General features: G+C 58.4%; 1 long non-coding RNA gene across 1 annotated transcript; it reads left to right on the forward strand.

Moving 5' to 3' along the window:
- Positions 1-315: 315 nt before the first annotated feature.
- LOC133755137 (uncharacterized) lies at positions 316-9043 on the forward strand. The gene is made up of 3 exons (XR_009865365.1): positions 316-385; positions 5146-5229; positions 8839-9043. It is a non-coding gene; the product is annotated as an uncharacterized LOC133755137 (long non-coding RNA).
- Positions 9044-9471: the final 428 nt, after the last annotated feature.

Raw genomic sequence — 9471 nt, forward strand, 5'->3', positions numbered from 1 at the left:
TGGCACCGGGCCACATGACCCAGACCTTACCCCGGGGTAAGCGGAGCTGGCTCCTCAATGTGTTGGGCAGCAGCAGGCTCACTTCCCACGCACTGAGTGAGTACGGCCCCCGCATTCCATGACCGTGCCTGTCCCCCCTTCCCGCCGGCCGTCGCCCCCCACTCCTCTGCCGCTCCCACGCGTGTCCACCATGGTGGCGGTCCCACGTGCGCGGCGGCGCAGCAGGGAGCATGCGTGGTGGGCGCGCCTGCGCACTGGGCGGCCGCGGCGCAGAGCTGCTCCGCGGCGCCGGCGTCAGGTCCGGGCGGCCAGGACGAAGAGGGCCAGGTAGCGGCGGCGGGCTACGGGCGGCGGCCCGGCATGGGGACGACGCCAGCCGCGAACGGTGAGTGCGCGGCCACTCGGCACCCGGTGGCGCGGGAGCCGGAGCTGGAGCCGGGCAGGGCCGGAACCGAGGGCAGCGGAGCGGGCCCTGAGGCGGCCGCGGGGTCCTGGAGCGGGACGCGGCGTCTCCCTGGTCTGGCCGGGTGTGAGGTGGAGCGCGGCGGCCTCCCGTAGGGGCGTCCCCGGACCCCAGGTCGCTCCTGTCCTGGGCGCCTGGCCCGCACCCCCGGGGACCCTCCCGCTCCGCTCCGCGCAGCCCTGGCCCCGGCTCCCCGCACTCCGCCCGCGTCCCAGGTGGCTCCACGATCTGGTGGGCGCAGCAAGTCCTGCCACGCGACGCCCGGCACCTGGGGCTGCCGCTCGCGATGGCACCCGGTGCGGGGTTCTCGCTGCTCCCCGTCCAGGCCCTCACCGCGCCCTGCTGGGTTTGCAGGGCTCCCGAAGCTCACAACGGAGGGGATGAAGCAGGCCCTGTGTCCTCGGGGGTGGCACTGGACTGTGACGCGCAGTGTTGACTGCAGGGTCCCCGCAGCCTTGAGACGCCGGGGTTCCACTTTCGCCGTGTGTGCGCCCCTTGTCACTTGGTTTCCCGTGTACGCGCGCTGTGTTCCTGGGGCTCGGTTGTGGGGTAGGTGAGCCCACGAGCACCTGTGGGTGAGCTCATGGCCCGGAAGCCGCCTCAGACACCCAACACCCGCAGCTGGCCGGAGGCGTGGGTGCAGAGCCCAGAACCTCTCAGAGGTGGGTGGGGTGCTGCCAAGTGCCACTCGCCCCTGGCCCTCCTGCGAGTGGCCTATCTGGGCCTCAGAGCTTGAAGTTCCTGAAAAACTTGTGGGTTCAGGCTGGCCGCGGGGTCGCGGGTGACCATCCACACACCTGCCCGTGCCTTCCTGGAACCTAGAAGAGATGCCAGTGTGCGGGCTGTGGAGCGGAAGGCTTGGGCTCTGTGGTCACGTTGCTGTGGAACTGCCCAAATGGTCTCTCTCAGTTGAAATGTAACACTTACTTATTTTTACTTGTTTAGAAGGTAGAACTGCAGTGAGAGAGAGAGAGGAAGAGAGGGAGGTTGGGTCGGCTGGGTCTCTCCCCAGGTGCCTGGGGCAGCCGGGGCTGGGCCAGGCTGGAGCTGGGAGTTGCACCCTGGTCTCCCACCTGGGTGAGGGCACAGCTGGGACTCTGTGGGGGATTCTGGTGGTGCAGGGGCGATGTAACAAGCATGCCAGCCCCTGGACTCGTGTTGAGAGTGTGGGGCTTCAGTTGGGGTTCGTTGGGTGCCTGGCATGCCTGGTTGTTCCTGTGTCTAACCCAACCTGTGTCAGGAAGCCATGGGGCCTGTGTGGGGGGTACCTCTGGGTCACCTCTCTCCCTCCCTCTCTCTCTCTCTCTCTCTGATCTGGAGTTGCTCTGTGGGGGTGAGGGAGTGGCTGAGCTGCAGCCTGGTGTTCTAGTGTCCGCTCAGCACCTCTGTCCAGGATGACTGGCACCTGTGATGGGGGGAGTCTCCGTTGCAGAACTGCCTCTCTCTGCTCCTGCCTGGGGGCAACACTGTCAGCCCCACTTCCTCTGTTCCAGGCCCTCTAACTGCTCTGTGCTCTGTGTGTGCACACGGGGCTCATCAGTGCCGCTTCCCCGGGGCGCTCAGTGCTGGTATAGATCAGTGTATAGGTCTTGGCTGTTTTTAATGCAGTGGTAAAGGATATTTCAGGTCTCAGTATGTAGAAATACAGTTGATTTTTGTGTATTGGATTTGCCTCTCATGTATTAACTCCAGTAGCTTTGGGGTGAGGTCGTGGGGCTGTGTGTTGGGCTGCTGCTTGGGTTGCCTACATGCTGTACCCTGGGCCCTGAGTCAGGGTCAGCTTTCCCATGCCTCTTCCTGCTGTGTCCCTGGCACAGCACTCTTTTCCTGTGTGCCTTGGGCTGCACCCCAGGACTCCAGGGTCGTGACCTCCAGGCCCTCTTATCCATCCTAGGGCCAGCGTCTGTCGCCTCGGTGCAGCAAGCTTTCCATCTGTGGTCTCACCATTGTGCTATGCCTGCCGGCTGTTTGCCACCACAAGGTGTCTTGGCCAATTTGCTAGTTCCCTGTGTTTGGCATCCATCCCATCACCGAAACAGTTTCTTCATTACTGTTTCTCTTTGATTCTTTTTTAAGGTTTTATTTTATATTCTTTTTTAAAGATTTATTTATTTGAAAGTCACAGTTACACAGAGAGAAGAGGCAGAGAGAGAGAGAGAGAGATAGAGCTCTTCCATCCACTGGTTCCCTCCCCAGATGGTTGCAACAGTCGGAGCTAGGCCAATCAGGAGCCAAGAGCCAGGAGCTTCCTCTGGATCTCCCATGTAAGTGCAGGGGCCCAAGGATTTGGGCCATCTTCTAATGCTTTCCCAGGCTATAGCAGAGAGCTGGATCAGAAGTGGAGCAGCTGGGACTTGAACCAGTGCCCATATGGGATGCTGGCACTGCAGGTGGAAGCTTTACCCACTACTCCACAGCGCTGTCCTCCAAGATTTTATTTATTTATTTGAGAGATGTAGTGAGAGATCTTCCATCTGCTGGTTCACTCCCAAATGGCTGGGGCTGGGCTGGGCCAGAGCCAGGATCCGGAGCCCTCAGGGTCTCTGCCACAGCTCAGGCACAGCAGCTGTGAGCTGCGCCTCCCCTGAGGCACAGCCAGCTGGCCATCTTCCACAGTTCTCCTAGGTCATAAGCAGGAATGGGAAGTGGACCAGCCAGGACTGGAACCAGTGCCCATGTGGGATGCCAGCACTGCAGGTGGAGCTCAGGTGACTGCCTCACAGCGCCAGCCCCCACACTGCCTTTCAGTATTAGACTTGGTGAGGAGACCTCTGTGTTCCTGGTCCTTTAGAGAGGCAAGGGCCGGAGGGCACACGTGGGCAGGGCCCGTCACGTATGTGCCCTCTGCCCACCTGCCCCTCCCATGGGCCAAGGCATTGGGCATTGCTCTTGCTCAATGGCGCTTGGGCAATAGCAGCTAGACCTCATGTCCAGGAGGCCTGACAAGCACGTGGCTGTGATGGTAACAGTGGAGGCACTGAGCTCACCAGGCCATGCCCCTCAAGGAGGGCTCACACCTGTGCCAGCCAAGGAAGAGTTCTTTGGTGGAAAATGGTTGTAGTTTTTGTTTTGTTGTTTGTTTTTAAAGATTTTTTTGGAAGGCAGAGGAAGAGATCTGTTTTCTAGTTCACTGCCCAAGTAGCCACAGCACTCAGGGCTGGGTGAGGCCAAAGCCAGGTGCCTGGAACTCCAGCCTGGTCTCCCACATCGGTGGGTGGCAGGGGCCCAGATACTTGGACTGTCATCCACTGCCTTCCCAGGCACATTAATAGGGAGCTGGATCAGAAGCAGAGCAGCCAGGATTTGAACCCATGCTTTTGATATGGGAGGTGGCATCACAGGTAACAGCTAACCTACTGTGCCACAACCCCAACCCTGGAAAGTGGTTTTCAAAGCAGGCCACATTTGGGGACCAGACTGGAACTTGGTGGGCAACAGCAGCCAGTCTCTGACAAAGGTCCTCATGGCGTGGGCACAGCTTGCCCCAGAGCAGCTGCTGTGGTGTTGAAACTTGGTCTCTGGCACCTCCAGGCTATGGCGGTGCCCTGGCTTATGCCCCTGACAGAGCTGCCTTTTGCTTTTGGTTTCTGTAAGTTTTTTGGCACTGTACAGCCTTCCTGTCAGGACCCTGGACCTGGGGATACAGACAGCAGTCAGAGGTAGCCTCTGGAGAGCCTTAAGTGAGGCAGGGGAGGGGAGCAAAGCCCCCAAGACACCCAGGGTGAGTGGAGGAGCCACACACCTGGTTTCCGATTGTCTTTTAAGTTCCTGAGTCCAGTCTGTGTTTTGCAGTAGTACACTTAATCATCTTTAGAAGACGTACGTAAGTAAGCCCAGAGCACACTCGGTCCAGAAAGGCCCCAGGTGTGGCCACAGCTACCAGATGCCCTCTCTCCAGTGTAGACACTGGGATGCTGGCAGTGGTTGAAGATAGAGAGCAGCAGGCAGCTCCCTTCTGGCCATAATGTCCAGTACACCCGGAACATGCTGCTCCAGTGGTCAGGAGGTCACAGGTGTCACCTTAGCCCATTGACCCCTGCAAAGGCAGGAGCACCAGCCCGGGGGCCTTTTCCCAGGATGCCATGAGTCAGGTCACTTTTCATTTGTTGTAAAAGTTGGGCCTTTCAACTGCTGTCTTCGTATAGTTCAGGGTAAATATTTTTGTTAACATTAATTTTTTTTATTTATGTATTTGAAAGGCAAACAGAAACACACAGAGGTGGGCAGAGTGATGTGCTATCCTCTGATTCACTCCTCAGATGCCTGCAGCAGCTGCCATCCAGGTCTCCCATGTGGGTGTCAGGGCCTCAGGGTCTTGAGTCGTCCACTGCTGCCTCCCAGGGAGTGAGCAGAAGTGGAGCCAGGACTGAAACCCAGGCACTGTAACCCCCATGCCAATGCCTCCCCCTCCCCAGGCCACCTGTGAGTGGGTTCTGACCTCTTGATTCCTGAATATTGACCCAGAGACAGGTTCTGGGAGACCCCCAGGAATGCAGACCCCTAGGCACGTCTCAGAGTAGGCGTCTCCCTCGTCTGGGCTGGGAGTGTCTCCTGCTGCGCTGAGGAGCCCGGGGCCTCCAGGGCTGGCTCTGGTGCTCCTTGGAGTCTGGGTTGGCCCCTGTCTGTGTCTGTGGCTGCACTTGCGTGTTCTGATGGTGCTGTGCTGTGTGTGCTCTCTGCAGAAGGACGCACTCTCTGCATGGCCCATGTCCCGTGACCACGTTTGGACCAAAGACCTGTGTGCTGCAGAACCCCCAGACCATCATGTGAGTTGGGGTCCTCAGGAGGGTGTGTATTGTGGGGTGGCTGTGGTGTGGACAGAGCAGTGTGTGTTTCAAGTCACTTAACAAAGCCTCATGACATCCCCTAGTCCTGCTGGCTTCTCTGGTGCCTTCAGAGTGGTGTGAGCCAGCGTCTGCTGAGCGCCAGTGTGTCCTGGTTTCTGACTGCTCTGTTCTCAGGTGCAGGATGTAATTATTCTGAAGATAAACACTAATTAACTGTTTCTATCTGATTGTACTTGTTTAGAAGATACTCTCTGTCTCATGGGTGATGCTTTAACATGCTTTGTGGGGCCACAGGAGATGCTGGCCTGGTCTGGCCACCTGGTGTTTCGGTGGACCAAGGCCTCTTGTGTCACTGGCCTTGACCACATCCTTAAGGACTTAGCAGTAGTGTTGCCTCATGGCACTGGCCAGCCATCGCTCTCCCTTAGTCTGCTGTCGTGTGCTTGAAGGTTCTGCTCCCATGTCCCACGTACCAGTCCTGCTGCAGTTTGTGTTTTTAAGGGAAAACTATCAAAATGATTTAAACATCAGAGTTCCATCTTGGCTCAGAGCATTTTATTTCACAATTTCTCCAGAGAAATCCTTGGTCTGTGAGCCTCTGGCATTGAGGGGCCGTGGTCTTCAGGCCTGTGTGCAGAAGCCCTGCTGTCCCTGCAGGGTCTCCTTCAGGGAGTTGGGGACAGATCAGGGAGGTTGTGTGTGCTCGGATCTGGCTCTGTGAAGAGAGGTGTACATGAGATGTGAGAGGTTCTTTGACATGTAGTGGGGGCTGGGGCTTTGCACCAGGGACCTCCTGGGCAGCACCGTGCATCACCCATTGGCTCCTCGGGGTTAGGACCTCACCAGTGGGCTGGATGGGAGCTGTTTGCAGGGGCTCTTTAGGCTGCCCCCTGCAGGCTGTACCCTACCTTGCCCCATCGCAGGGCTGTCCAGGCCTCCTGCTACCCAGTGACAGGGCAGGAGCTTTCCGGCACCCGTCCATGCACAGCTCCTGTTATTTTGACCCCAACCAGGGAGGGCTGTGCCATGGGCAGGCCAGCCCTCACCACCTCAGCTCCCAGCTATCTGCTGTGGCTCCATGTGGCAGACATGCGGGTCTCCAGGGGCCAGTGCTCCCCGAGGCCAGAGCTGCAGCTGCTCTGTTGCTGCTGACCTTGTTCAGTCTCTGCATGGCTGTACCACCCTCCCATGTTTGCTCCTGGCCAAGAGCGGCCCTTCCCTGCACTTCTTGGTCTGGGCAGAGGCACCCCCTGGTCACCATTTCATGAGTTAAGTGGCCTTTACCAGCTTAGCTCCTGGGGCCAGGCTCTGCCTTGGGAGCCTGCCCCTGAGATCCCTCAGGCTGAAGTACAGAGTGCTGGGAGCTGCCCTGAGGGTCTGTGGCAGCCAGGCCAGTGGCTTGCTCTGCCCACCTCTGGCTGTGCCCTCACTACCTGCCAGGGCTCCTGTGGCTGTGGCAATGACTCCCTGGGGACCTAGCCTAGTGGTTTCCCTGATGGCAGAAGCAGATGTCGTGGGCAGGACAGCTATGAGGAACTTGGATTCCTGTCTGAGAACCAGCCTAGATTTCATCATGAACCTGCGTTTTTTGTTGACTGTGCTGTGAGAAATTGCCAGTTCATCTCTGTGGTCAGAACAGAGCTGTCCACGCTGTTGTGGCCCCGCTCTGCCTGTCCCGTACCCACAGCTATGGCCCTGCAGGGTCAGCACCCCACTTTTCAGATGACCCAGCAGGAAGCAGAGGATCTGGCTGTTGGTCCTCCCCAGGAAGTCCACTGGGGTCAGAGCATCACTTGTGACCTGGGCGGAGGGCTGTAAGCTGCCCATAGGCCCTGAGGCCACTGCTGAGTGCAGATTGATTGAGGGCTGGGGAGTGAATGCCCTTTCACCTGCCAATGGCCTGAGAACTCCCACGGGCTGGGCCAGTTCCACAGGGCAGAGGGAGGCTGGCAGAGCTGGGAGGCTGCACACTCGGTGCCACGGCTGGGCCCGGAGCTCAACAGAGAGTAGGGTAGCTTGTGGCCTCTTGGTTTATCTGTTTTCATTTACTTGAGGGCCAGAGAAGTGGAGAAATCTTCCACCTGCAGCGGCTCAGACTGGCCAAAACTGGGAGCTGGGAACTCCGTCCAGGTCTCTCATGAGTATGGAGGAACCCAGTCACTGGAGCCATCGCTGTGCCTCCCAGGGTCCAGGTCAGCAGGGAGCTGGAGTCCAGAGCTGGAGCTGGGCTCTGAGCGCAGCTCTCTGATGTGGGACATGGGCATCTTAGCTGCTGGGCTGAGCACCGACCAGACACTGCTTTTCTCGGTAGGTAGGGGATGAGGCAAGAGGACTGCGTAAGCAGCAAGAATACTTTGTCTTGTTTGATTTTTATAACTTCGGGGACCTCTTGGCCTGACTGTGTTTAGAAGAACTCACCTTTAACAAGCTGCTCTGTAGCATGCTGCTCTCGGTGTTGATGGTGCAGACAATGGGAGGGTAGTGTAAGATGTGCAGTCGGGAGAGTGCTGGTGCACCAGGGCTGTGCGTGCACCTGTCATTAGCAAAATGTGACCATGATGCCATGGACAGATTGGCCATCTCCTGGAAGGGGGCAGTGCCTCGCAAGCCATGGGACTGATGGGGTGGACAGTGAAGCCCATGGAGGTATCATGGGTGTCTTCACACTCCCCAGAAATGCCTGGACATGGTGAGTGCTAGGACCAGGTTCCCATGGTCATTGGTTCACTGGATGTGGCCAGACACTGCTGCTGCTATAGGCGTGTCTTTGTTGCTCCCCTGCGGGGTGCCATCAGCACTTTTCCCCACCAGGACAGCACTGGGAAGGGAACTTCCTGCTGGTCTACACTGCTGTTCTGAAACCCAGACAGGGAGCCCCAGTCCCATCCTCCCTCAACTCCCAGACAGCACGGGACACAGGTGCTGCTCCCACTCATGTTCCTGGTGCCCTGGACCTGCATGGTAGTGAGATCCCAGCAGGATGGGAGGCAGGGCTCACTGCATGGTGGTTGGCCATCCACACGGCATGGGTGGCTGGGTCAGGGCAGTGGCACTCACACCAGCACTTCCACTGGCTTTAAACCAGAGGTCCTCACTGTGAGAAGTGCAGGGAGCTAGGATAACACTCTGATGTGGTGGGCAGGCCCTGGCCGGGCCAGCAAGTGCCTGTCCTAAGGGGCCTGAGCACAGTGTCCCCTACCTGCTGGTTTGGATGTTTTTAGGGGAGCCATTGTCCCTGACGGATGTAGGGTTGCCAGCCACAGGCTTCCCCTCAGTGGGCTCTGTGAACAGTTGTCCCAAGGAGGCATTGGGGGCATTGCTGAGGGACTAGCAAGCACTGGTGGGGTTGGGGCTGCTGAGGTGAGTGATGGGCACCGTCGGTAACTGCAGGCTGGTGCAGCTGAACATGGGAACTGAGTGAGCAGGGCAGGGTCTTCCTGCTGGGCCGAACCCTGTGCCTGTTCCCATGGGCCAGGGCTGTGCTGCCAGGGACTGCCGGTGAGTGCATTTGTCCAGGGGTGGACTGTGTGTCCTGTCCTGTCCGAGGGGCAGTGTGCAGCTGGCATGAACCCTCTCCTCTCCCTAAAGGCATATTCAGGACCCTGCAAGCCAGCGGTTGACGTGGAACAAGCCCCCGAAGAGCATCCTTGTCATCAAGAAGATATGCTACACCTGCCTGCTGCAGCTCTTCAAGGAGTTCTGCATGTACCTGGTGCAGGCAAGTGAGGCAGGGGCTGGGAGCCCCGTGCACTTTGTCCCACTGAGGGCACACCCAGCCTGGCAGCAGCTTATTTTTACAGAGGGTGTATCCTGGATGTGGTTCTGAGGGCTGCGTCCGGTGACGGCCTTGCTGCCAGAATCCCAAGGTGGTGCAGGGTGTTGTGTGGGTCCCATGTCTGCCTGTTTCAGCTGGTCTCTCACCTTATAAAGCCGCACCCTGATGGCTTTATCTAGGCCTGATTGCCTTGCAGGGCTGCACCTGCATGCCCTGGGCAGGCTGAGGTTCCACCCTCCCACTGCTGCACAGCAGCTCTGATGCCCTGACAGCTCCCTCCCAGCTGTGAGCCTGCAAGGGCCACACAGGTCGCAGATGCAGGGAGCAGTCCTGGTCCGGCACCTTTGCAGGGCAGGACTCACCTCATTTTTGAATGTTTGCTTTATTTGTGAGAGGCAATCTGTGCAGACAGTTCTTGCATCTGCTGGATCCTCAGTGACCTGCAA

The sequence above is a fragment of the Lepus europaeus genome, unplaced genomic scaffold (assembly GCF_033115175.1).
Source record: "Lepus europaeus isolate LE1 unplaced genomic scaffold, mLepTim1.pri SCAFFOLD_3_1, whole genome shotgun sequence".
NCBI classification, from domain to species: domain Eukaryota; kingdom Metazoa; phylum Chordata; class Mammalia; order Lagomorpha; family Leporidae; genus Lepus; species Lepus europaeus.